This window comes from Saimiri boliviensis, chromosome 5 (assembly GCF_048565385.1).
Source record: "Saimiri boliviensis isolate mSaiBol1 chromosome 5, mSaiBol1.pri, whole genome shotgun sequence".
NCBI lineage: Eukaryota > Metazoa > Chordata > Mammalia > Primates > Cebidae > Saimiri > Saimiri boliviensis.
This window is the reverse complement of record NC_133453.1, coordinates 80554769-80580800: the sequence shown is the minus strand read 5'-3', so window position 1 is coordinate 80580800 and position 26032 is coordinate 80554769. Positions and strand designations below refer to the sequence as shown.

The 26032-nt window shown below is 41.2% G+C and overlaps 1 protein-coding gene across 6 annotated transcripts in view; it reads left to right on the top strand.

Moving 5' to 3' along the window:
• Nucleotides 1–26032, top strand: part of TANC1 (tetratricopeptide repeat, ankyrin repeat and coiled-coil containing 1) — a 277351-nt gene that overhangs the window by 23254 nt on the left and 228065 nt on the right. For all 6 annotated transcript variants that reach the window (XR_012517747.1, XM_010329951.3, XM_074399627.1 and 3 more), the window contains exon 2: nucleotides 8980–9089. The gene's annotated coding sequence lies outside the window, so the exon portion shown is untranslated. The remainder of the gene's footprint in view (nucleotides 1–8979; nucleotides 9090–26032) is intronic.

Here is a 26032-nt window from a genome sequence, read left to right as displayed (position 1 = left end):
TGGCTCAGCACACCCCGAGTAGCTGAGACTACAGGTGTGTGCCACCATGCTTGGCTGATTTTTGTATTTTTTAGTAGAGATGGGGTTTCACCGTGTTGGCCAGACTGGTGTGGAACTCCTGACCTCAAGTGTTCTGCCTGCCTCAGCCTCCCAAAGTGCTGGGATTACAAGCGTGCATGCATTTCTTTCAAAAAAAGAAAATATTGTAAAGAAGTGACTAACACTATATACTTTCAGGTGAGCTGTAAACCAAGTGTCAGAACATAAAAATAACCTGTGATACTGCAATGCCATAGTATTATACATAATGCTAGATTATTTCATGCTCTGACAATAACACCATTCATGGGGGATTTTAGACTTTTCACCTTTTACATACATTATTTCAGTCAGAATTAATCGTTCCTCCATCTGTGCTCTCACGTCAATTGAAATATTTTAAGAATTATAAATGTTAGTTAAATGGTGTTATGTAAAGTTTGGAAAGCAAGAGAAGAGAGTAATATGAGTTTAGGCCGGACGTGGTGGCTCATGACTGCCATCCCAGTACTTTGGGAGGCTGAGACAGGCAGATCGCTGGAGCACAGGAGTTTGAGACCAACCCTGGCAACACAGTGAGACCTCATCTCTAGAAAAAATACAAAAATAAGCTGGGCGTGGTGGCGTGCACCTGTAATCTCAGCTACTCGGGAGACTGAGGTGGGAGGATTTCTTGAGCCCAGGGAGGTAGAGGCTGCAGTGAGCTGTGATCACACCACTGCACTCCATCCTGGGTAACAGAGTGAGACCCTGTCTTTAAAAAAAAAAAAAATGTGTTTAAATGCAGCAGTCATGAATTTATTCTCTTCCTTCCTTTCTGTTCTTTGCCTATGCCTTAAAAATATATAGCTGTAACTAAGGTGTACATGTACTTGTAGGCTTTTCTGTTTAATAGATTTCATGCATTCCACCAGGTGTTGTGTGGTTGTCCTCCTCCGCTTTTTAAATAGCTGCTGTTTTGTGGGACATTGTGATGACTTCACTGTGGTTCACTTGCACCTTTGCTCATGTATTCTCCGTCACAGCCGTGTTAGTTTCTTGCCTTTATGCTCATCTCTTCCTAGACTCTTGGGGCTGGAATGGCCTCTTTTTAGAATGAGGGCAGAGAGAAAATACTTAGCAAGTATATCTGAAGAAGTAGATGTACCTTCTGGGCCTTAATGGCATTTCAAGGTAGAGGTAAATATAAGCAGTTTTCAGCCAAGGAAAGGAGTCAGACTGAACAGCCTTCCCAAAGTTACACAGCAGCTTTGTGGAAGTGGGTGAACTCAGACTTCAGTTCAGTTCCTCTAACCCCAGCAAAGCACTTGCCAGTGTTTTTTTTATTTTGTTTTGTTTTTTGTTGTTGTCGTTTTTGGTTTTTTTTTAGAGGCAGGATCTCTGTCAGGCAGAAGTGCAATGGTGCGATCACAGCTTTACTGCAGCCTTGACCTCCTAGGCTCAAGTAATCCTCCCACCTTAGCTAATTTTTGTATTTTTTGTAGAGACGGGGTTTTGCCATGTTGCCCATGTTGCAGGTTTCGAACTCCTGCACTCAAGCAATCTGGCATGAAACACCGTGCCAACCCTTATTTTTTTAAGGCTGGTCAAGTGAAGCAGTGAGAATGGGAAATCCTCTGTGCCTAAGAAATAAAACATGGACATCGGCTTTCTCTACCTCGAACTTTTAAATTTTCTTGTTAAATTTTTTAAAAGTTAATGTCTAAAATCATCTTTTGGTTTGTCTGAAGAGAAGATAATACCTTTTGTCCTGAATTGCTTTTATTCCATAACAAATAGCATTTGAATGCCTTCTGTATGAATATATTTTCTGAGGTTTGGCAAATACAGTGTATGTTTGACACTATCACTCTGGTCATTTAAAGAGTACTAAAAAATTTAAATCATTTTACTATGAAAAACCTTTCTCATGGTTTGGACTAAGTATCTGTAGTACACTATACATATGTAATTCTCACTTTCGGTGGGGGAGGATTTCTGTCTCAGGATAATGGAGATTATAACTATCAGTGGATCCTAATCTTTTTTATTCTGTGGTTTCTGTATCATATAGAAGGAAGAATCTCTTTTGGGGATGAGAGATGGTATGTAGGAGCAGAGGAGAAGACATATAGGTAGGAATAGGGTAATATATTTTATTTTACTATTTTTATATTTTGGAGACAAGGTCTCACACTGTTGCCCAGACTGTAGTTCGGTGGTGCATAGCTCACTGCAGCTTCCAACTCCTGGGCTCAAGCAATCTTCCTGCCTCAGCCTCCTGAGTAGCTAGGACTACAGGCGAGTGCCACCACACCCTGCTAATCTTTTATTTGTTTTTTGTAGATATGAGCTGTCTGTTATCCCAGCTGGTCTAGAGCTAGGTTCAGCCATCCTCCTCCCTTGGCTTCCTCAAGTACTGGGATTACAGATGTGAGCCACCACACCTGCTTAAAGTGATAGATTTTAAGAGTACAAAGTAGATTAGTCTTCATTGAGAATGAAAAGAATCAAATCTAGATGTTTATGTCTCAATTTGAAATCTTCATATTGCAAAGAGTATTTTTGATGTGTAACTTTTTAAAACTTTGTAATCAAGTTGATTTATTTGTGGGTATTGTAATATTATTTTGCCAAATCACAAATGGTTAACTTTACTGCCTTGGGATTTGAGAACTTTAGATTTTAAAGTTGCAATCTTGTCATCATGTTCGAATTATCTCACAAAATTACTACTGTTTGGAGAAAGAACTGATCTGATTTCTTCTTTTTAAACCAGTGATATTAAAGATGTATTTAAACCTGTTTTGAGTTTGTTGGAGCATCAGTCCAAAGTGGAAAGATGGAAGGCTTGGAACTGGACAGAGCTGAGTGTGAATTTAAATTTTTGTCATTTCCAAACTAGTCATTTACAAGGCTGATCTTTGCCTTGTTTGTTGTAAGGATTAAAGGAGATAATGGGTGCCAGATACCTATTCCTTGTCTAATTAGGTGTTCAGCATATACTAATTTTCCCCCAGCTGTGACAGTGAGATGGGGATTCCCTGTGTTTGCATGAGGTTGTCCTGTAGCTTTTTTTGGTAATTACGTATGTGTGATCTAGTCTTGAAGGTGGCTCTCTAGTGGGCTCAGTGTTATGTATTGAAAATTGCTACAAACTGAGAGTTGGTTATTTTATTGCCATTGAACTTTCAGTGTAATGGATGGTTACCATGTGTTTGTGTTATTCTTTGATAAAACCACTTTTTATAAGAGTGGAGTGTAAATTCCAATGTGAAAACGTTAATCTTTGAAAACCCTGAGCTAGGCTCCTGTTATCAGCCACTTGAGTGTTATCTGGTGCTAGAGACTAACCAGATGCCATTAGGCAATCCTTTCCCTCCCCATAGCACATTGCCCGAGGGCAGGACTCTTGGAAACTTCAAACTGAGGCTCCCGGTGGTGGCTGTCATTGCTTATGATCTCCCTTGGGTTTTTACCGAATGGGATGAGAAACCTTCCAGGCAGGGGGCGGTCTTATACCTGTCTCCATTCATTTTGCCTCCCTTCCTCTTCCCTGCTTCCATTTAAATCTTTCCTGCTGGGCATGGTGGCGCGTGCCTGTAATCCCAGCTACTCAGGAGGTTGAGGCAGGAGAATTGCCTGAAACCCAGGAGGCGGAGGTTGCGGTGAGCCAAGATCGCGCCATTGCACTCCAGCCTGGGTAACAAGAGCGAAACTCTGTCTCACAAAAAACACAAAAAACACAAAACAAAACAAAACAAAAAAATCTTTCCTGCTCTTTAAACCCTACGTTTCTCTGCGTGCTTCTCCAGACAGCTCTCAATTCCACTCTTATGTCTGTCTTAAACATATTAGCACTGACACCCACTGCCTTGACCTTTTTGATGCTCATCTCAGATTGCAGCCTACCCCAGGGCATCCACCAGCCAGCCTGCTGTGCCCTGTGCATCTCTGGCCTGGCTCAGCCCTGGGTGCACTCTGCCTGGTTCACAGCAACTGACTCTGTTTCTTCATTGTCAGGTCCAGTACTCTTTGTTTTGGAAGGATTCTCTTGAAAGTTTTCCACAGGGCAGTCTTCTGTCCATTACTTTTAAAAAGAGACGAAAAAAGTATTTAAAAATAACTTGGTGGCTGAGTGTGGTGACTCACACCTAAAATCCCAGCATGTCCGGAGGCCAAGGTGGGAGGACTGTTAGAGCCCAGGAGTTTGAGACCAGCCTGGGCAACATAGTGAGACACCCTTAACTCTGAAAAAAATATAAAACTTATTTGATAATTTTTGTATTTTCAAGTTTTGTGTGGTGGCCTGTGCCTGTGGTCCCAGCTACTCATGAGGGTGAGGTGGGAGGATCACTTGAGCCTAGGAGGTTGAGGCTGCAGTGAGCCATGATCTCACCACTGCACTCCAGTCTGGGCAACAGTGACACCCTGTCTTAAAACAAAAACAAGTCTTGGTATATACCTCCCTTAAGTGTTTTTCTTTTCACAGACATAAGGTAAATAAATACCACACCTTTTGTTGTATAACTTGATAATTTTTGTACACATAGTGTTTATTTTATCAGTATGCCTTCTTTTAGAAATGATTTCTAGTGATTGCATGTAATTCATTTTCCAGCCTATAGCTGTAACATAATTTTTTCAACTATTTACTTATTACTGAATTTCAAGTAACACTGCAGTGAACATTGTTCTAGTTTTATTGAATGACTTCCAGCAATTAACTGTGTTAAATTAACTAAACATAGTAATTTCTTTCAATAAATTTGTGGAATATATTCATCTGATTAGTATCTGAGTAATATACATCGTGGTCCAGAACTGAGCTACATGTCAGGGGTATGCTTATACATAAGTATTATAGTACTAAGGATAAAACAAATGCACACCAATGTGAAGGGATGTCAGCTACTTAAGTAAAAAGATTTTAATTATTTTAATAAAGTTGGCATGAAATAACTTTTATAAAACATCAACCAGCAGCTGTTTATACCTCTGTATGTGTGGGGTGGTGGGGGTGGGGCATTGAGATGCAGACAGATGGTGGCCAAAAAACCTGCCTGCTTTCCGGTTGCATGACGTGGCCACTGAAGAGAGTGGGGACAGAAAGGCGTGGGCCTGGGTAGCTTTGGAAAGTGATGTTTTGACTGTAAACTACAAAAACTACAAAAAGAACTGTGCATAAACGCTGTGCTCTAGTGGGTAAAGTTTCTCATGGTGCACAGTTTGACAGTTCCAACACTGCTTTACAGATGTTCAAGGGCTGAACAAATAGTTAAGGGATGGTGGATGGAGAGAGCCAGGTTTTCCACAGCTGAAAAAGAAAGCCAAAGGTAAAGTCAAAGGTATACAAGGAAAGAAGGCTAGAGTGAACTTGGTGGGACTGTATTAAAGTCAGAAACCTCAATGTGAACTTAGGTTTAGCTTAGTCTAGATACAGAATGGATTAGGACACAAAGGTATTTCCTGGATCTGTTCATTGAAAGAGCTTAGATGTGATAACACCACAGTAGCAAAAAGTACACCCAGATCTTGGCTTCTAAATTCCATTCTCCAGTCACAGTAGCCAGGACTTCTTGAAGAAATGGATAATTGTAGGACTGGGCATCTTGCATTGTCAGAAAATAAGGAAGTAATCATGAAACAAAGGATGTGGGCATGTTTGAAGGACATATCCGCCAACCTCAAAGAGCTCCTAATAGCCAAAGCTGGATTAATTTGAGCAACAAAATAAATAATGTGGTGTGCTGCATTATAGTCCAAGGTATACAACAATTATACCTGCACATAACTGTACTGGGAGAAGAGACATCTTCCTTATAGGAGAATTTTGAGTAATGATACCTCCCCCTTCACTGGCTAGGCCTTACTCCTCCCAACTCCTTGAGTGTGGACTGAATTTAATGACTCACTTCTAAGAGACAGAGTATGGAAAGGTGGGGAAAAGGTAAATTTACAGTTTGAGATCAACCTGGGAAACATATCTAGACCCCATCTGTACAAAAAATAAAGTTTAAAACTTAGCTGGGTGTGGTGTTACGCACCTGTAATTTCAACTACTTGGGAAGCTGAGGTAGGCTGATCGAGGTTCCAGTGAGTTGTAATTGTGCCACTGCACTCCAGCCTGGGGACAGAGTGAAACCCTGTCTCAAAAAAAAAAAAAAAAAAAAAAAAAAAGTTGAAAGAAATGTACACCGAATATCCACATACCCCCATCTAGATTCTGTAATTAATATAATGCAGTCTGGGCTTTATTATGTATCTACCCATCACACTATCTTATTTCAAATCGTATTTTAAAGTAAGTTGCAAACATTGGTATGTGCAATCACCCGGCCCCCACTCCCCCCATAATACTTGTTTAAAATATAATTTCTACATTCTCTGCCAGGGTTGTTGTGTAGCACCTACCAGCCACAGCACAGTTGACGCAATGTGATTGTGCCCTATTGAGCCTCGAGGAGTGTGGGAAATGGGGGAGGATGTAGGAGATGTAGGCAGGCTCCAAGGTGAGCACAGATCAGGTGACCCACTTGACTTGTGTGAATCTATACTTATGGGTGCTGGGGCATCATGGGGTCTGTGAAGATCCAGAAAATAGCAGCTGTTTCCTGGCACAGGGGCAGCTTTAAGGATGGCAAGAAGGGATGGTGAGTTTGCTCTGGGACAGAACTGAGCTGCTAAAGTTGTAGTAATGTAGAGTGCCCAAGCATTTATTTGGGGAGAGCCAAAGGCCTGCTTCACCATGGATTCTCCCTTCCCCTCCGATCCCCTGGGAAAATAAATAGAGCAGGAGGAGAGAGCTTTAGCTCAGGAAGGGGTAGGAACACTGATCAGCTCATCAATCAGGAGAGTGTGCAATTATGCGAAAGGACAGAAATCACTCCCTGAAGGCCACAGACTTGGGGATTTGCCCAGAAGAAGACATTACAGCTGCTAACAGTAGCCCTATTCAGTTGGGGTGCATAATGATTTTAAAACTAATCAGGAACCAAAGCCTGAGGCTGGGGACAAACACAAATATCTTGTTGACAGAGCAAACATCTAGGTTTTGTCAGATAGGAAGTTTCTGAGGAGGCCAGAGTGATGTAATGGTGTGCACTAAGCTTTCATCCTTAAACAGATGGGCCCCCGAGGTGCCATCTGCAGCTCCCTGGGGCCCTTCAAAATGACTTCCTATAAATTAAATTGTCCTAAATTTTGGTATCGAGAAATTAGTATGGTAGCCATATCAGAAGCAAAACTAGACAAAGGAAGGAAATTTCCATGGAGTTACTCATTTCCTTTTCCTCCCTTGCTTTATAAATAGACCTCAGGTTTATTATTTTGGTCAACTTTCTTGGTTAGCACATGAATATTATTGCCTCCCCCAAATCACCATCCAAGGTAAACTTCCCTTTCTCCTCTTAAGCCGGGACAACTGCATTTATCCCTACCTAAGCCAGTGTCAGCTGGATATTTTTCATAAACTGTCTTGCTATTTTGGGCTGTTTTTGTTGAGGAGGAAGTAGTGGTTTTGTTTCTGGTTTTTCCTTTCATCAAAGGGATATTTGTTCTGGAAGGGCAAGGGGAGGGGATGCTTCTCAGTCTAGATCAGAGGGAGAAAATGTTCGACATCTTTTGTAAGTGGCTGATGATGAGTCTTAATTGGTGAAACATTTCAGAACAGAAAGTGGGTCCACTGTACTCATCCTTTTATTTATTCAACACTTATTGGCACTTCAATTAGCAAAGAGGATGTAGCCTGTGTTCTCAGGGAGAGAGACAATCCGAAAAAATAGCAAAGTTTACATAGATGTGAATGGAGGGTTAGAGAAGCTGGGCATGGGTTTCAAGGAGGAGGTAATTTTTCTCTTTTGAGATGGAATCTTACTATGTTGCCCAGGCTGGTTTCTAACTCCTGGGCTCACGCGATCCTCCCATCTAAGCCTCCTAAATAGCTGGGATTATAGGTATGGGCCTCCACGCCCAGCAGGAGGTGATTCTTGAGCTGTGTCTCAAGGGAGTAGCCAGGTAAGGTAGGACTTGGGTCGGGGTAGGGGGACCATCCTAGCTGAGGCTTGGAAGGTGAACCGGGTGGTGTGTATGGGTAAGTGGATGGAGAGTGGGATGGGGCAGGGAGCTGTGAAGAAGATTGGTTTGGAATAGGAGTGACGAGGAAAAGCCGGGGGAGGTGCATGTGGGTGAGTGGGTAGGTGAGGCACCAGGGTGGGACGCTGGGGTGTTAGCACATCAAGCCTGCTGGCTTCTGTTTTCTGAGTAAAGTGGGAAGAAAGGGCATTTGCTAGAAATAGGATGGAGGAGAATGATTAAAGTTTGAAACAGTAATTGCAGGGAGTAGTAGGAGGGCCTTTTAAAATATTAAAGGTCTTTTGGGTTAGAGAATTTAAGTGCTGTGGCATCTTTCTGCACAGTGATGCAATTTCTGTGGTCTTTGGGGTCCAGGGTATAGGTGAGGACAAGCTGAGTTCTGTTATTGGTTCCCTTGGGTGTGGCTAAAGAAGAGGGTTGTGGAGAATTGAAGGTGCTGGCAAGGGGGTGATTGTTGATGGGGTCCACACTGTGGGAACAAAGAAGGGGACATATTCAAGGACCATCCGAGAAGGAGGAGGTGTGCGAGCCGCAAGGATAGGAGGCTGTGGTCTTGAAGCAAGATCATGGAAATATGGCTTTTGACTGTGAGGTGTGACCCTGGGAATGGCTGGCCAGTGTCAAGAGCCAGGGATCAGAGCTCAAGTGCAGGCATAATGAGAACATCTGCTGTCACTGACTCTCTGCTGGGCACTGGCCTAAGTGCTTTGGACTTTTCCTGCAACACAACCCCACAAATAGGTCGCCATTTACAGGTGAGGTACCAGAGGCCCAGAGAGGTCAAGTAATTGCTCAAGGTCATGCAGTTAATAAACGATGGAGTGGAGCTTCTAACCCAGGTTGTCCCCTTTGCTCTTGTTCCTATAGGAGCTGACTACTGGGCAGGAACGTCTCTTGGGAGGAAGAGCGGAACAGATCATTGTGAGCGAAGGCCCATTGCCCCGTTTTCCTGGTGCATGTGAAGTTATCAAAAATAGGTAGGTGATGGCTAAGGATTGGGGTAGAGCATCGTATAACTGCGACTATGACTCAAAGAGGGATGAATCTTTACATGAGGTTGGAAGAGAGATGGGCTGTAGAATGTCTACTCTTTCCACCTGCCCAGAGCCACTGGTGAGCCAGTGCCTCCAGAGGAGAGAAGCCCTGTCAAAAGCAGAGATGGGCCGGGCATGGTGGCTCACGCCTGTAGTCCCTGCACTTAGGGAGGGAGGCTGAGGCAGGTGGATCACAAGGTCAGGAGTTCGAGATCAGTCTGGACAATGTAGTGAAACCCTGTTTCTACTAAAAATACAAAAAAATTAGCCTGTTGTGGTGGTACACACCTGTAATCCCAACTACTCGGGAGGCTGAGGTGGGAGACTCACTTGAACCTGGGAGGCAGAGGTTGCAGTAAGCTGATACTATGCCTGAGTGACAGAGTGAGACTCTGTCTCAAAAAAAAAAAAAAAAAAGTGGAGATGGGGAGTTAGTGTTTAATGGGTACAGAGTTTCAGTTGGGGAAGATGAAAAACTTTCATGGATGGTGCTGATGGTTGCAGAAGAATGTGCTTAGTGCTACTGAACTATATACTTGAAAATGGTTAAAACGATAAATTTTATGTCTGTTTTACCACAATGAAAAATAAAAAACTGGTGGAGGGAGGGAGTGATAATCACTACCATTTATGAAACCCTTTCCTGGTGCAAAGTGGGTACTTGTTAAATATTTGAATGTATGCTGGGGATTTTGCTAAGTGCTTTACGTGTATTTTCATTTAATCCTCACTTTCAGAGATGAGGTAAGCTCTGCTGTACAGATGAGGAATCTCAGGTTTAAAGGGATTAGGCAACTTGCCCAAGGTCATTCATCCAGAAATGGTAGAGGTTGGGCTCAACCAGATCCCCACACTCCAAAGCCCTTGCTTGTAACTGTTAGGGAATTGAACAGTGGATAGAAGGTTCCAGAGACTATGGGGGAAGAGAGAGGGGTTGTTGATGGAGGGAGGACCTGGGATGGGGAAATGCTGGGTGACAAGAGGAGGGTTGGGGATAGAGGAGCAGCAAGACCAAAGGAATGAGAAGTCAGATGGACAGGACCATCCTCCAGTGTCCAGACTGGGTCTGCATTGTCATGGAAGTGGTGAAAAGTCCAAGTAACACCAGCTTGTTCTCAGAAAGGGGCTGGAGGTTATGGAGAATCAGAAGTGGGAGAGCCCAGTGTGGGGTGTGCCTGTGTTATCCAAAGACAGTCTTGTCAGCCGAAGATTCTTCCCAGATCAGGACCTGGGGCCCAAGGGGTTGGCAGTATGGACAGGGTGGACATGAACTCAGCCTGGGTGCCCCTTCTCATCTTCTTCCTGAATGCCCTTCCTTCCTGCTCAGCTGCCCAAGGGGACTCAGGCTGCCCACTGAGTCTGAAGTCAGCAAGCTGACTGTGAATTTAGGTGCATGAATACAGGGAGGAGGAGGCGGTGAGGAGGATTCAGTATTTTTCTAATGCTGACAGCACAAATACCAAGGGTGAGGGTAAATCATGGCCAACTACCTGGCTTTGTAGATTATCAGCAAACTGCAAATATTTTGCCACAGATTTTCATTCTTTTTAGCAGAAGGGTATGAAATGCATACATGAGGAAATAGATTTTACCCGACTCCTTCACAAAGATTTTGAGGTTGTAACCTGTAACTCCTAAGGCATGGCCAATGATATTTGTGATCCTTTGGGTGCAGATGTGGGTTTTTCTCAGATATTTAGGTTTAGTGAGGTGTTTGTGAGCTGCTGAGGAGGGGAATTTGCTCTTGAGAGTTCCTGTTATCTTCATGTGTTTATTTTGGATTCAGCAGGATTCTTTTATTCTCTTGCTGGTGGTTCTAAAATCTGTGCTAAAACCAGGTTGCCTGAGCAGTGCTTTCTGTGTAATAGTGGTGACCATGGACAGCGTGGTCTGTGATTATATAATAATTTTGAATACATAGAAAGATGTCTCATGGCAGGTCTTATAAGGGCAGCCTAGAAGCGACATCATTAGGGATTAAGTTGCACTGCAGTTGAATCTTGCAGCTGTCAGACATGCAGCAGTATGTCAGCTGTAACCTCCTTAGACCTTCACCAGCATCTCTCAACAGTGTTGGGAGGATCCAGAGTGCTGTGGGATGCTATCCATCAGTCGTTCGCAGAACCTTGTTCCTGGCTGTGATAGGTTTTTACTCCCGTGGCTGGCTGGATCTATAGAGCTTTACACAGTTCATTTCAAGGAAAAGTAGAGGGTGTATGTGCTCACTGGTGCCAAATTCAGATTGATCGTTTTACTGTCTCCTTTTCTCCCCCTTTTCACCAGCTAAGAAACAGGAGCTAGATGGATTTTGCCTTGCAGTGAAAATAGGACTAAGGTAATGATAACAGAAGTAGCCCTTTGTTTTAGGAAATAGTAATGAGTAACCTTATAATGACTAGTTACCTTCTGTGTCTTCTTGGAATTGCCTAACAGGCTGCTTGGGAACAGGATTGTGTCTTTTATTCACTGCCATATCCTTTAGCCAAAAAACAGTGCCTGGCTTGTAGTAGGTACTCTAACAAATGACCTTAATGCGGATTAGGACTCTAAACCACAGAGGTTAAATTGTCTGCCCAAGGCTGCAAAGTTAATCAGTTGGGTTCCTTGGCAATAGGTAGAGGAAGAAAGTGGAAGTCACAGACGATAATCTTTTCCCTTCAGAACCTCTTCATTGAAAATAATATTGGCCATGGTTTTAGAGGAGGTTTCAGTAAAACTAAAGGCCAGGCGCCATGGCTTACGCCTATAATCCCAGCACTTTGGGAGGCTGAGGTGGTGGATCACTTGACCTCTGGAGTTCAAGAGCAGCCTAGGCAACATGGTGAAACGCCATCCTACAAACGATAACAAAAATTAGCTGGATATGGTGGCTTGAGCCTACAGTCCAAGCTACTTGTGAGGCTGAGGTGGGAGGATTATTTGAGTCTAGGAGGCAGAGATTGCAGTGAGCTGAGATCACACGACTGCACTCTAATCTGGGTGACAGAGTAAGACCCTGTCTCAAAAAAAGTAAAATTTCTGTATCTATTAATACTAGTTTTTATAATTCATTTTATTAAAAATATAATTTTATGATATAATTTTATAATTTTGTTATGAGGATTAAATGAAAAAGAACTTACAACAGTGCCTGTACCATCTAAGTGCTATAAGTGTTTGAAAATTTGCCTTGTCTATTCTGAAACCGCTACAAAAAACAAAACTAAAAAGAAAATTTGCCTTGAATGTCATTTATTTTTTAGGTTATTTGATTTCTCACTTGGTTTTGAAGTAAAGGCCAAAATTTTTTTTAAACTAAACTATAGAGATATCTTTAAGACTAGACCTGAATCAGAAAATGTAATTCAAGATGTGGGAAAGCCAACTGAAGTCTGATTTTTAGTAATAAAAATGTTATGGCCAGGTGTGGTGGCTTACACCTGTAATCTCAACACTTTGGGAGGCCAAGGCCAGTGGATTTCTTGAGCCCAGGAGTTCGAGACCAGCCCTGGCTAACATGGTGGAACCCTCGTCTCTAATAAAAATACAAAAATTAGCCAGGCATGGTGGTGCATGCCTGTAATCCCAGCTACTTGGGAGACTGACGCAGGAGAATCACTTGAACCTGGGCAAGAGAGCAAGATTTAGTCTCAAAAAAAAAAAAAAATGTTATGTTACCATCTGAACATTATATTAATACACAATATTTTATAAGCCAAACAACTAGAATACAAACTTTTAGTAAGAATTGTTCACACAGGACCAAGAAAAGTATATTAGAAGAAAGTGTTATTGTTTGGTCCGGTAGTCTTTAAATGTTTTTCACTTTATAATCCTTTCAGTAAAATACTTTTTGCTTACACCTGCAACATTTGTAAATTTATAATTACACACTGTTTACTTAAGCTATTTCCATTATAAAATATACAGAAACAAATAATGAGACAAGTAAACATGACTAGAAATTTCAGTATTTTCATTCTATACCTGTAAAGATCGTCTTTCACTCTCTTTTAAGACATCTGATTTAGAAAGAAGATGTCTAAACTCTCCTAGATTACTAGTAAACTCTTCTATTAATCTGGAAGAGTTTAGACATCTTTCTAATCTAGAAGAGGAGAAAGATAGCATTTTTTGAAGGAGAGTTTATTGTTTCTTTGGAGTGATATGTGGATGAGATATTGACAGAAAGGTAAATTGTTGGACAGATTGAGTGTAGGATGTTTGGGGAGTAAACCAGAAAGCCATTCCTTGGCCATCTGTCTAAAAATGTTGGTGAGGTATCACAAATCAAACTCCTAAGGATTAAAGTGTCCCTATTAGAATTTTTAAATCACTTCCTCATAACTGATAATGCTGTGCACTCTAGAATAGGGGGAAAATATAGTTCATACACAGGTATGCAGAATTGCTTTTAAATTTGAAAGGTATTGTGTTTTGACTATGGTCATGTACCATATATGTTTAGGTCAGTGATAGACTACATATAAAATGGGGGTCCCATACATTTATAATGGAGCTGCCCTATGCAGGTGTACCATTTTTTATCTTTTATACTGTGTTTTTACTGTCCCCTTTCTGTGTTCAGATATGTTTAGATATAGTATAAGCATTTAGTATCTAACTATGTTAGATATATAAGTACTTACTGTTCTATAGTTGCCTGCAGTATTCACTACAGTACCATGCTGTATGGGTTTGTATCTGAGGAGCAACAGTCTCTACCACAGAGCCTAGGTGTGGAGTAGGCGATCCCATCTAAGTTTGTGTAAGTACACTCTGTGATGTTCACATGACAAAATCTCCTGACACAATTCTCAGAACGTATCTTCATTGATAAGTGATGTGTAACTGTATTCCTGAATGGAATGGTAAGGAGGCCAAGTTAGTCTTTCAGAAGTGAAAACGTGGAGATGAGATGAAATCCCTGGACTTAATGTGGACAAGAGCTGTGGGTGGATAGATGGGTAGTGAGGAGGGCTCCCAAAGAGACCAGGGTGGAGGTGGCTGAAAACGTGACGGGGCAGGCGTGGAGCCTATAGTAGGGTGCTTGCCCTCGTTATTGTGGAATATTTGCTAATAAATTAATCTTAGTTTCTTCACAAATTCACATTTTCTGAGATTGTCAATCCTTTACCTGTTTCTGGACCTAAAATGTCACGTGAAGAGAGATTATCAAGTTAAACTGGATTAATTGAAAAATTTACCCCTGTGGATCAAATTCAAATTTTTTGAGTGGTTTTATTTTTGAGAAAATTTATATTTCAAGTAGTTACTGTTGTTACTGGAATTTCAGCTCATTGCTGTGATCAGTATCTATTATGCAATTGCTATTACAAACTATGCAAGCATTACTTTGAGTTGCGTCTGATACAGCTTTGTAGTCCAGGTCATCACTTGCAATTGATGAGTCCTGTACTCATAAAATCAGATATCACAGCTGTGCTCCACAGAGGGAAATATGGGCTTTTGGTACAACCCATCAACAAGCTATTGGTTATTTGGAAATTGTTGGCAACAATTCTGCCAAAACGTTGCTGCCTATTTTGTAATGCATAGGTTTGCTGCTATTCATGGGCTGCATGTAATAATATTCAGCCTTTCCCTGGTTTCTGCCATGCTCAGGTTAACCATAATGATTCAATGTTCATTTCGTGTTGCCTTTTGGTGTGCATACCCAAAATGTTGAATCTTACTGGAAAAACAAATGTAAAGCAAAGTGCGAGACCATGAGAGGAGTTTGTCGTGATATGTTAGACTTGTACTTGTCTGAATGTATGTGGTGGGGTGTGATTGATTGGGAAATAATGCTTTTAATTTTCTTTTACTGCATATATCAAATAATTTTCTGTTAACTAATATGATGTTTTGGCTTTTGGTTTTAGTATGTCTGAGTACAAATATTCAGGGACAAATTCTTTAATTGAATACATCTTAGAGACAAATTATTCGGTTGATCTATTAAACTGTCCTCTGCTCAACTGGAGAAAGTCTTGTAGCAGGACTCCCAAGGCAGAATTCATTGGTCTTGCATCATCAGAAACCACCTAGATTAACAAATGGTAATGAATATGAATTTAAATTTATCTGGGATGATGGTTGGAATAAGCTAATCATTCATAGTTTTCTATTGATCTTGGGGACTGGACTTTGCTACTGAAAAAAGGTGGCAATTTCAGACATACAGAATTCAAACTACCTGTATCCCTTCCTGAATAACTTAAGAGCAGGTTGAAAAATAAATGATGGATTGCTCAAAGCTTCATTTTCACTTGAGAGTGTTTAAAACAATGTACTTTGGTTAGATATGAGCCCATAAAAAAAAATAAAAATAAACTAAGAAAAAAACTATGTACTTAACAACCATTATGGAAAACAATATGAAGGTGCCTCAAAAAAACCAAAAATAGAGCTACTATATGGCTTAGCAACCTCACTACTGAGTATATATTCAAAGGAGAGGAAATCACTATGTTGAAGACATATCTGCATTCCCATGTTTATTGTAGCCGTGTTCAAAGTAGTCAAGATATGTAATCAACTTAAGCGTCCATCAGCAGATGAATAGAATAGAATACACAATGGAATACTATTTGGCCATAAAAAAGACATTTGGTTATTTGAGGTAACATGGATGAACTTGGAGGACACTATGTCAAGTAAGAAAAGCCAGGCACGGAAAGATAAATACCATGTTTTCACTCCTATGTGAAAACTAAAAACGTTAATCTCACGGAAGTAGAGAGTAGCATAGTGGTTACTAGAGGCTGGGAAGTGTTGGAGGAGGGGTGGTGTTAGCTAGAGGTTAGTTAACAGATTCAAAATCACAGCTAGATAGGAGGAGTAAGTCCTAGTGCCGTATAGTAATCTAGGGTGATGACAATTAACAGTAATTCATTCTATATTTTCAGATAACTGGAAGAGTAGAGTTTTAATATCCCCAACATAAAGAAATGATAAATGTTTGAGGTGATACATATGTTAATTATCCTGATTTGATCACCACACCTTTTATACACATATTGACATAATCCACTGTACCTTCTCAAAAAGTTAGCAATAACTTAAAAAACAAATTAAAAAATCTGTGTACCTAGTACTGGAAAGACGGTAGAAATTGACAACCTTTCAGCAATGATGGCATTTTATGAATTATCCGCAAGTGAAATATTTAAGTGTTATTGGAGCATTTTCAGCAGAAAGATTTCACAACAAGAGAGAAAAGATCTGGAAATAGGTGAGCCAGATACTAAAGAACCAAATAGCAAATATGGACTATTGGTGCATGCTTTTCATACCTCAGTAACTTCCTTGAAAGATGAGCTATATAGGGAACTAGTCTGGTATTATTCAGCCCCCAGGAATTTTCTTAAATGATAGTTTACTATCATTCAGAGAACATTAGTACTAAGATTCTTATCCTTAATTTTACATGAAAAAGACTTAGTCACTTTCATAACGAATTAGTTGATGCATTTGTTGCTTAGATAGGGGAAAACTGAGCAATTATGATAGTTGGCAAATACTTAGAAGTGACAGGAATAAAATGGGAAACGGATAAAATCACAATTTGGGATTGCTAGGAGTCTGAGAAAAGTAGCCTCACTAAAAGAGTGAATCAGGGAAAAGTTATGCAGATTCTAGGTGCATTACTCATTGGGAGAATGCTAGCACGCCCTCCTCACTCTTGAAGTGAAGGCTGTGGGCACATCCAGGGGTGGCTCTGGCTGTGGCAGGCGTGCCTGCAAACCCTGGGGGTCTGCCTCACATTGTTTGTACAGTAAAGAAAGATTTAATACTGACATGTGGCTCTAGTTTACAGAGTCTAATCTACCAAATCCTATTTCAAGGATGTGGATGGGAGACTACATTCAGAACTATGTGCTTAGAGAAATGAATGAAGGGCTTTACAAATTTTTATCTGAATGACCTCAGGCAGATCACTTATTCACACTGGATCTTAATTTCCTCATCTAAAAATGAAGGATAGGTTTATTGGAATAATCTCCTAAAGACCATTATGATTCTGAATGTATCGATTTTGGTTTTTTTCTTTGCTTTGGTTTTTGTTTTGAGACAGGGTCTTTCTTTGTCGCCCAGGCTGGCGTTGAATGAGTTCATTGTGAAGAGCTGAGGATGGAAGGTGATGCTATTTAATATTACCTCCATGAGTGTTCCAGGGCTTTACGTACAATAGTTGCTTTAATCCTACAGTTTTCATTCACTCTGTAAGTCACACCCATGAGGTAAGGATATCACTATCCCCATTTTACAGGTGAGAGTGAATGACATGGACAAGTTCACTTAACTATTACTAATAAGTGCTTGAGCTGGAATACGTTGAGAAATGGCCATAATAATGATATTGGTGAGTCCTTGGAAGTTTTAAATGAAATGAAAAAAAGTCATTGTTTTGGGTATTAGAATTGTTCTGGTTTTTCTCTTTCTTCCTGTTTTCTCATAGATTACTTGAAAGTAAAAAAACAAAAAAACAAAAACTTTTTGAAGTTCGTAAGATCTCAAATTCTACTCCTTAAAGAGGAAACACTCGGTGTTTGGATTCTTGGGATCTGATGGGGGTGGCAGGCAATAAATGATATGTCAGCTTTCTCTCTCTGAATTCTGAACCAGTTTGGAGCGACAAGGAGAAAGAAAACATATGGAATTCAAATTATACCTTAGAGGGCCGGGCGCGGTGGCTCAAGCCTGTAATCCCAGCACTTTGGGAGGCCGAGGCGGGTGGATCACGAGGTCAAGAGATCGAGACCAGCCTGGTCAACATGGTGAAACCCCGTCTCTACTAAAAATACAAAAAATTAGCTGGGCATGGTGGCGTGTGCCTGTAATCCCAGCTACTCAGGAGGCTGAGGCAGGAGAATTGCCTGAACCCAGGAGGCGGAGGTTGCGGTGAGCCAAGATCGTGCCATTGCACTCCAGCCTGGGTTAACAAGAGCGAAACTCTGTCTCAAAAAAAAAAAAAAAAAAAAAAAAAAAAAAAAATTATACCTTAGAATTTTTTTAGCTGGAGTATGGTGGCAAGATCATAGCTCACTAGAAGCCTCAAACTCAAGCTCCTGGCCTCAAGCCATCTTCCCTCCTTATCCTCCTGAGTAGCTGGGACCACAGGTGCATACCACCATGCCTGGCCAAATTACACCTTTTTAAGATGATAGAACTAATATCAGAGACTTTGACTTAAATTTTTTAATAAATGATTTTTATATGTGCCAACAATACGCATCCCACTCCTGAATTCCACAGTAGAGACAGCCTTGCCCTCCTGCTTCCTGGCAGTGTTGGGCCATCAAGGCTTCCCATGTGGGATCAGAAGGCTTACCAGACTTAAACATGTGCTTCCAGAGAGTAGCTCAGCCCCCAAGAAGGAGGAGGAGGGAAGGCCTGGGGCCCATCCCCAGTCCCTGTTCCTAAACTTCCCAGATTAGAAAAGTCACTAGAACTTCTAGGAAGGGGATGAGTGACAGGCCAGAAGAGGAGCCCAGATGGTAAGCTAGAGGGGTGCTGTCCTCATAGAACGAAACAGGAACCAGGCAGACCCTATCCCACCCCTGGGCCCCAATCATAAATGGTCTTGTGTTTTCTAAAGCCAGCATTATTCAGAATAAATTATTTTCTTTTACTTGAGATACCAGCTTTTGTAAAAGTGAAGTTGGATTAAAAACAAACAACAACAACAAACCCTAACCTTATTGTTGCTGAGGCCAATGCTGCTGCTGTGTCTATTTTAGTAGAAGTCAACGTAAAATATTCTGGCATGTATTATTCACTCCGTGCCCTAAGAAAGTCACTGTACATGATTGTGCCAACAGCAATGTCTTTCCGAACCTGAATTCAAACACGTGCCTCTGGAACCTTAAAATACCTTAGTACTTCTTCTTCCTTCTTCTTCTTCTTCTTTTTTTTTTTTTTTTTTGAGATGGTGATAGAAGACTTGATGTAGACAGAAACTGCCCCTCTCTATTGTGGCGGTTAAAGTCTCCACCACACAAGAGACCCAGTTTTAAAGTTGTGCTTTCTCTCATGCAGTTTTTTCATAATAGGAGTGAAAGATACTGAGACCAAAAATTTTTGTGGGCAATTAACTTGTCAATTTCTGAAGTAACATTTTTATTCAACAATGAGTAAAACAAATTTTCCCAACTAAATTATTCAGAGGCATTACAAAACTTGTCACTTAGAGTGGATGTTGGGATATTCAGGTCATTTAGGAGGCTGTGGTTAAAAATAAAATGACCTAAATATAAAGCTCTATTTTTTTTTTAAAAAAGGGAAGTTTAAGCTTTTAATTTTTGTTTGACATTGGTCCTAATTCTGTTTCTGTTGGGGGGATGTAGGAGGCTACTCTTTCACTGTTTCAAATAAAGAAAAATTATCTTCTTGTTGGTAGTTTTGCATGGTATTTATGTAGCTCTGTGTTTTAGCCAGGATATATAAATTCTGTATCCTTTTTGATATATTAGGGGCATGTATGTTAGTGATGGAGAAATTGGAGAAGGTCATAAGCAAATGACTCTTCCAAGAAAAATTAAGACAATTCATTAATTGTTCCGGTCATTCTTTTTGTACTTTTAAGCAAGGAGCATTTGAAATATGAACTTGTCCCATTCTGCTTTTGGACAATAATTGGAGCATAAAATGTTGAAAATCAATTATGTATTTAGGGAAGATGAAACAGCTGACATATTGAAGGCATATTGTATTATGTTTGGTGCACTAACCAGGACAGTTACGTCATATTCCTGCAGTAAAATTGTGTCTCGAGAGGCTGAGACACAGAGGATCACACATCCTGATGTACTCAAACTTCACAGAACATCAGAGTGTTTATAATAGGCCTGCCATCTGTCCTGGGAAAGAGTCCTATCTTAAAACTTGGCTATGCTTTTGTTGTTGTTGACTGATAATGCACAGAGCTTGATATTTTTGTTTTATATATGCTTATACTTGATTTATAGCAGTGTGGTAATTGCACAGTGCATTATGTGTTCCCCATGCTGGTTAGCGGGTAAGATCTTTGCAGGAGAGGGTAGAGAGACTTTTAGATTTCTCCTGTAACCCCAATGTGCCTGACACAGTGTGACAGTTTGTATCCCCAGTTGTAGATTTGCAGGAGATGTATGAATACTGTCTTGTGTCCTCTTGATAGGAGAGGCACCTGAGGACTGGGTTGTGCTGTCTGAGGTCATAATTGGTAAGCATCTGTATTAGCTGCTAGGGTGGCTGTAACCAAATACCAGAAAGTAGATGGCTTGAACAATAGAAATGTATTGTCTCGGAATTAAATAGAGGCTGAAGTCCCTGATCAAGTTGTTGGCAGAGCCAGTTCTTTCCTAGGCTCTGGGAGGGATCTGTCCTGGGCCTTGTTCCTTGACTTGTAGAGGGCCATTTTCTCCCTCTGTCTCTTCATGTCATCTTCTCTCTGTGCCTATGTCTAAATTTCTCCTTTTTAAAAAGACACTAGTTAAATTGGATTAGGGCCCACCCTAATGACTTCATTTTAACTTGATTACCTCTGTATAAAGAGTCTGTCTCTAAATAAGGTCATATTCTGAGGTACTGGATGTTAAGACTTTGTGTTAGTCTGTTTTCACGCTGCTCATAAAGATGTATCCGAGACTGAGCAATTTACAAAAGAAAGAGGTTTAATTGGACTTACAGTTCTACATGGCTGGGGAAGCCTCACAATCATGGCAGAAGACAAGGTGGAGCAAGTCCCGTCTTACGTGGATGGCAGAGAAGGAGGAAGACACAAAAGCCGAAAGTCCTAATAAAACCACCAGATCTTGTCAGACTTACTACCACAAGAATAGTGTGGGCCGGGCGCGGTGGCTCAAGCCTGTAATCCCAGCACTTTGGGAGGCTGAGGCGGGTGGATCACGAGGTCAAGAGATCGAGACCATCCTGGTCAACATGGTGAAACCCCGTTTCTACTAAAAATACAAAAAAATTAGCTGGGCATGGTGGCGTGTGCCTGTAATCCCAGCTACTCAGGAGGCTGAGGCAGGAGAATTGCCTGAACCCAGGAGGTGGAGGTTGCGGTGAGCCGAGATCGCGCCATTGCACTCCAGCCTGGGTAACAAGAGCGAAACTCCGTCTCAAAAAAAAAAAAAAAAAAAAAAAAGAATAGTATGGGAGAAACCACCCCCATGATTCAGTTATCTCCCACTGAATCCCTCCCACAACATGTGAGAATTATGGGAGTACAATTCAAGATGAGATTTGGGTGGGGACACAGATCCAAAACATATCATTCTGCTACCTACCTCTCTAAATCTCACGTCCTCACATTTCAAAACCAATCATTGCCTTCCCAGCAGTCCCCCAAAGTCTTAATTTTCAGCAGTAACTCAGAAGTCCACAATCCAAAGTCTTATCTGAGACAAGGCAAGTCCCTTCCGTCCAATACAGCCTTTCCAAATGGGAGAAATTGACCAAGACAAAGGGGCTACAGATCCAAATTTTAAAGCTCCAAAATGATCTACTTTGACGTCATGTCTCACATCCAGGTCATGGTGATGCAAGAGGTGAGTTTCCACGGTTTTGGGCAGCTCTACCCCTACGGCTTTGCAGGGCACAGCCTCCCTCTTGGCTGCATTCACGGGCTGGCATTGAGTGTGTACACCTTTTCTAGGTGCATGGTTTAAGCTGTCAGTGGATGTACCATTCTGGGGGTCTGGAGGATGGTGGCCTTCTTCTCACAGCTCCACTTGGCGGTGCCCTAGTAGGGACTCTGTGTGGGGGCTCCAACCCCACATTTCCCTCCGCACTGCCCTAGCAGAGGTTCTCCATGAGGACCCCACCCCTACAGCAAACTTCTGCCTGGGCTTCCAGGCATTTCCATACATCTTCTGAAATCTAGGTGGAGATTCTCAAACCTCAGTTTTTGATTTCTGTGTACTGGCAGGCTTAACATCATGTGGAAGCTGCCAAGGCTTGAGTCTTATACCTCTGAAGCCATGGCCCAAGCTCCGCTTTGGCCCCTTTCAGCTATGGCTGGAGTGGCTTGGATGCACCAAGTCCCTAGGCTGCACATAGCACAACCCCTGGCCCAGCCTACCCTTGGCCCGGCCTACAAAACCACTTTTTCCTCTGGGCCTGTGATGGGAGGGGCTGCTGCTATGAAGACCTCTAATAAGCCCTGGAAACATTTTCCCCATGGTGTTGGGGATTAACATTGGCTCCTTGTTAATTATGCAAATTTCTACAGCTGGCTTGGACTTCTCCTCAGAAAATAGAATTTTATTTTCTATTGCATTGTCAGGCTGCAAATTTTTGAACTTATATGCTCTGCTTCCCTTATAAAACTGAATGACTTTAATAATACCCAGGTTACCTCTAGAATGCTTTGCTGCTTAGAAATTTCTTCTTCCAGATATCCTAAATCATTTCTCTCAAATTCAGTTCCACAAGTCTCTAGGGCAGGGGCAAAATAAAACATAACAAGAGTCACCTTTGCTCCAGTTCCAAACGAGTTCCTCATTTCCATCTGAGACGACCTCAGCCTGGATTTCATTGTCTGTATCAGGCGTCCCCAGACTTTTTACACAGGGGGCCAGTTCACTGTCCCTCAGACCGTTGGAGGGCCACCACATACTGTGCTCCTCTCACTGACCACCAATGAAAGAGGTGCCCCTTCCTGAAGTGCGGCAGGGGCCCGGATAAATGGCCTCAGGGGGCCGCATGCAGCCCGCGGGCCATAGTTTGGGGAAGCCGGGTCTATATCATTATCAGCATTTTGGTAAAAGCCACTCAGCAAGTCTCTAGGAAGTGCCAAACCTTCCCACATTTTCCTTTTTCTGACCCCTCCAAACTGTTCCAACCACCACTGCCTGTTACTCAGTTCCAAAGTCGCTTCCACATTTTGGGTAACTTTTCAGCTGCACCTCACTCCTGGCACCAATTTACTGTATTAGTCCATTTTCACCGCTGTTGATAAGGACATATCTGAGACTGGACAATTTATGAAAGAAAGAGGTTTAACTGGACTTTTTCATGTAACTAGGGAAGCCTTACAATCATGGTGGAAGGTGAGGAGGATCAAGTCTCGTCTTACATGGATTGCAGCAGGCAAAGAGAGAATGAGGAAGACACAAAAGCGGAAACCCCTAATGAAACCATCAGATCTTGTGAGACTTATGTACTACTGCAAGAACAGGATGGGGGAACCACCCCCATGATTCAGTTATCTCCCACCAAGTCCCTCCCACAACACATGGGAATTATGAGAGTACAATTCAAGATGAGGTCTGGGTGGGGATGCACAGCTAAACCATATCAGACCTCAACATGAATTTTGGGATACATAATTCAACCCTAACAGCAAAGATCTGGAGTCACAGTCTCCTTCTTTTTTTCTTTTTTCTTTTTTTTGAAAAAAAGAATAATAAGAAAAAGAATAAAGAAGAGGAAGAAAGAAGAAGAGGGAGAGAGAATGGGGGTATTGCTTTGTTGCCCGGGCTAGAATGCAGTCTAAATATGGGTATGCCTATAATTGTCCTTAATAATGGAGACATGAAAGAAAATGAGGGAAGAGAATAACAAACAAGGAGCCAACCAATATTTCGTTTAAACTTCTAAGTTGATATGATGTGGTACTGATAAGAGTGTATAGTTTGTGTAAAGTGGAGAGTTCTATAAATGTTAATTACGTTTACTTGTTCCAGATCTGAGTTCAAGTCCTTGATATCGTTGTTAATTTTCTGTCTCATTGATCTGTCTAATATTAATGTTGAAGTCTCCCACTATTATTGAGTGGGAGTCTAAGTCTCTTTATAAGTCTTGTATGTCTGGGTATTCCTGTATTGGGTGCATATATATTTAGGATCTTTAACTCTTCTTGTTGCGTTGATTCTTTCATCATTATATAATGTCCTTCTTTGCTTCTTTTGATCTTTGTTGCTTTAAAGACTATTTTATCCGAGGCAAAAATTGTAACTTCTGCTTTTTATTTATTTATTTTTGCTCTCTGGTTGGTTGGTAAATCTCTCTCCATCCCTTGTTTTGAGTCTTTGTGTATCCTTGAATGTGAGATGGGTCTGGATGCAGCATACCGATGGGTTTTAGTTTTTTGTCCGAATTGCCTGTCTATCTTTGAATTGGGGAATTTAGTCAATTTAAATTTAGAATTAATAATGATATATGTGAGTTTAATACTGCCATTTAATATTAGCTGGCTATTTTGCCCATTAGTTGATGTAAATTCTTCATTATATTGATGTTCTTTACTTTTTGGTATTTTTTAGAAAGGCTGATACTGTTTGTTCCTTTCTATGTGTAGTGGTTCTTTCAGAAGCTCTTGTAAATCAGGCCTGGTGGTGATGAATTCTCTGAGTGCTTGCTTGTTCACAAAAAACTTTATTTTTCCTTCACTTACGAAGCTTAGTTTGGCTGGATGTGAAATTCTTGGTTGAAAGTTCTTTTCTTTAATAGATGTTGAATATTGGTCCCCACTCTCTTCTGGCTTGTAGGGTTTCTGCTGAGAGATCTGCTGTAAGTCTGATAGGCTTCCCTTTGTGGATACCCTGACCTTTCTCTCTGGCTGCCCTTAGTATTTTCTCCTTCATTTCAACCCTGGTGAATCTGACAATTATGTGCCTTGGAGTTGCTCTTCTTGAGGAATATCTTTGTGGTGTTCTCTGTATTACCTGCAGTTGAATATTATCCTGCCTTACTAAGTTGGGAAAATTTTCCTGAATAATTTCCTGAAGCGTATTTTCCAGCTTGGATTCATCTCTTCGTCACATTCAGGTACACCTATCAAGTGTAAATTAGGTCTTTCACATAGTCCCATATTTCTTGGAGACTTTGCTCGTTCCTTTTTACCTTTTTTCTCTAATCTTGTCTTCTAGTTTTATTTCATTGAGTTGGTCTTTGACCTCTGATATCCTTTCTTCTGCTTGATCAATTCGGCTGTTAAAACTTGTGCATACTTCACGTAGTTCTCGTATTGTGTTTTTCAGCTCCATCAATTCACTTATATTCCTCTCTAAATTTTGTATTCTTGTTGACATTTCGTTAAACCTTTTTTCAAAGTTCTTAGTTTCTTTATATTGTGTTAGAACAAGTTGTTTTAATTCACAGAAGTTTCTTATTATCCACCTTTTGAAGCCTGCTTCTGTAATTGGAACACACTCGTGCTCCATCAAGCCTTGTTTCGTTGCTGATGAGGAACTGGGATCCCCTGCTAAGGGAGAGGCATTCTGATCTTGGGTATTCTCAGCCTTTTTTTGACTGTTTTCTTCCCTTCGTTGTAGATTTATCCATCTGTGGTCTTTATAATTACCGTCTTTGTAATTGGGTTTCTGAGTGGACGTCCAACTTATTGATCCTCAGCGCCAAAATCTGAGCAACCCACTGCGTCGACTAAATCAGCGGCGTTAAGATTGATGGTGCTTTTCTGATGCTGCACCAAGAACCAGCGCTCCGAGGTGCCGGCAAAACCGCCTCGCCAGTCACAAGAGTCGCGCTGGCGACCCGTGGGGCTCCTCCGCTGGGAATCTCCTGGTGCATGAGCAACAAGAATTCATGTGAAGGTGTGGCGTCCTCTCGTTCTTTGCGTTTTCACTGGGAGCTACAATCCCGAGCTGCTAGTGATCAGCCATCTTGGATCTCTCTCCCACAGTCTCTGTCTCCTAATTCAGTAACTTCCTCTGCCCTGTTTAATAAATATTTGTTTTTTAGTTTATATGCAGCTTGACCAAATTTTCAAAGAAATATCTACTCCACTCTTTTTTATTTCCTTCCATTGCTGGCTTATGGATTGAAATCCTTTTCTTAGATGGTGACAGTTTTGCCTGAGGCTGTTTTTCAGTGAGTTTTAAAAACATATATCTTCTTCCTGTTTGATCCTAGGAGTATAAAAGTAATTGCTATTTAATGTACACATTGAT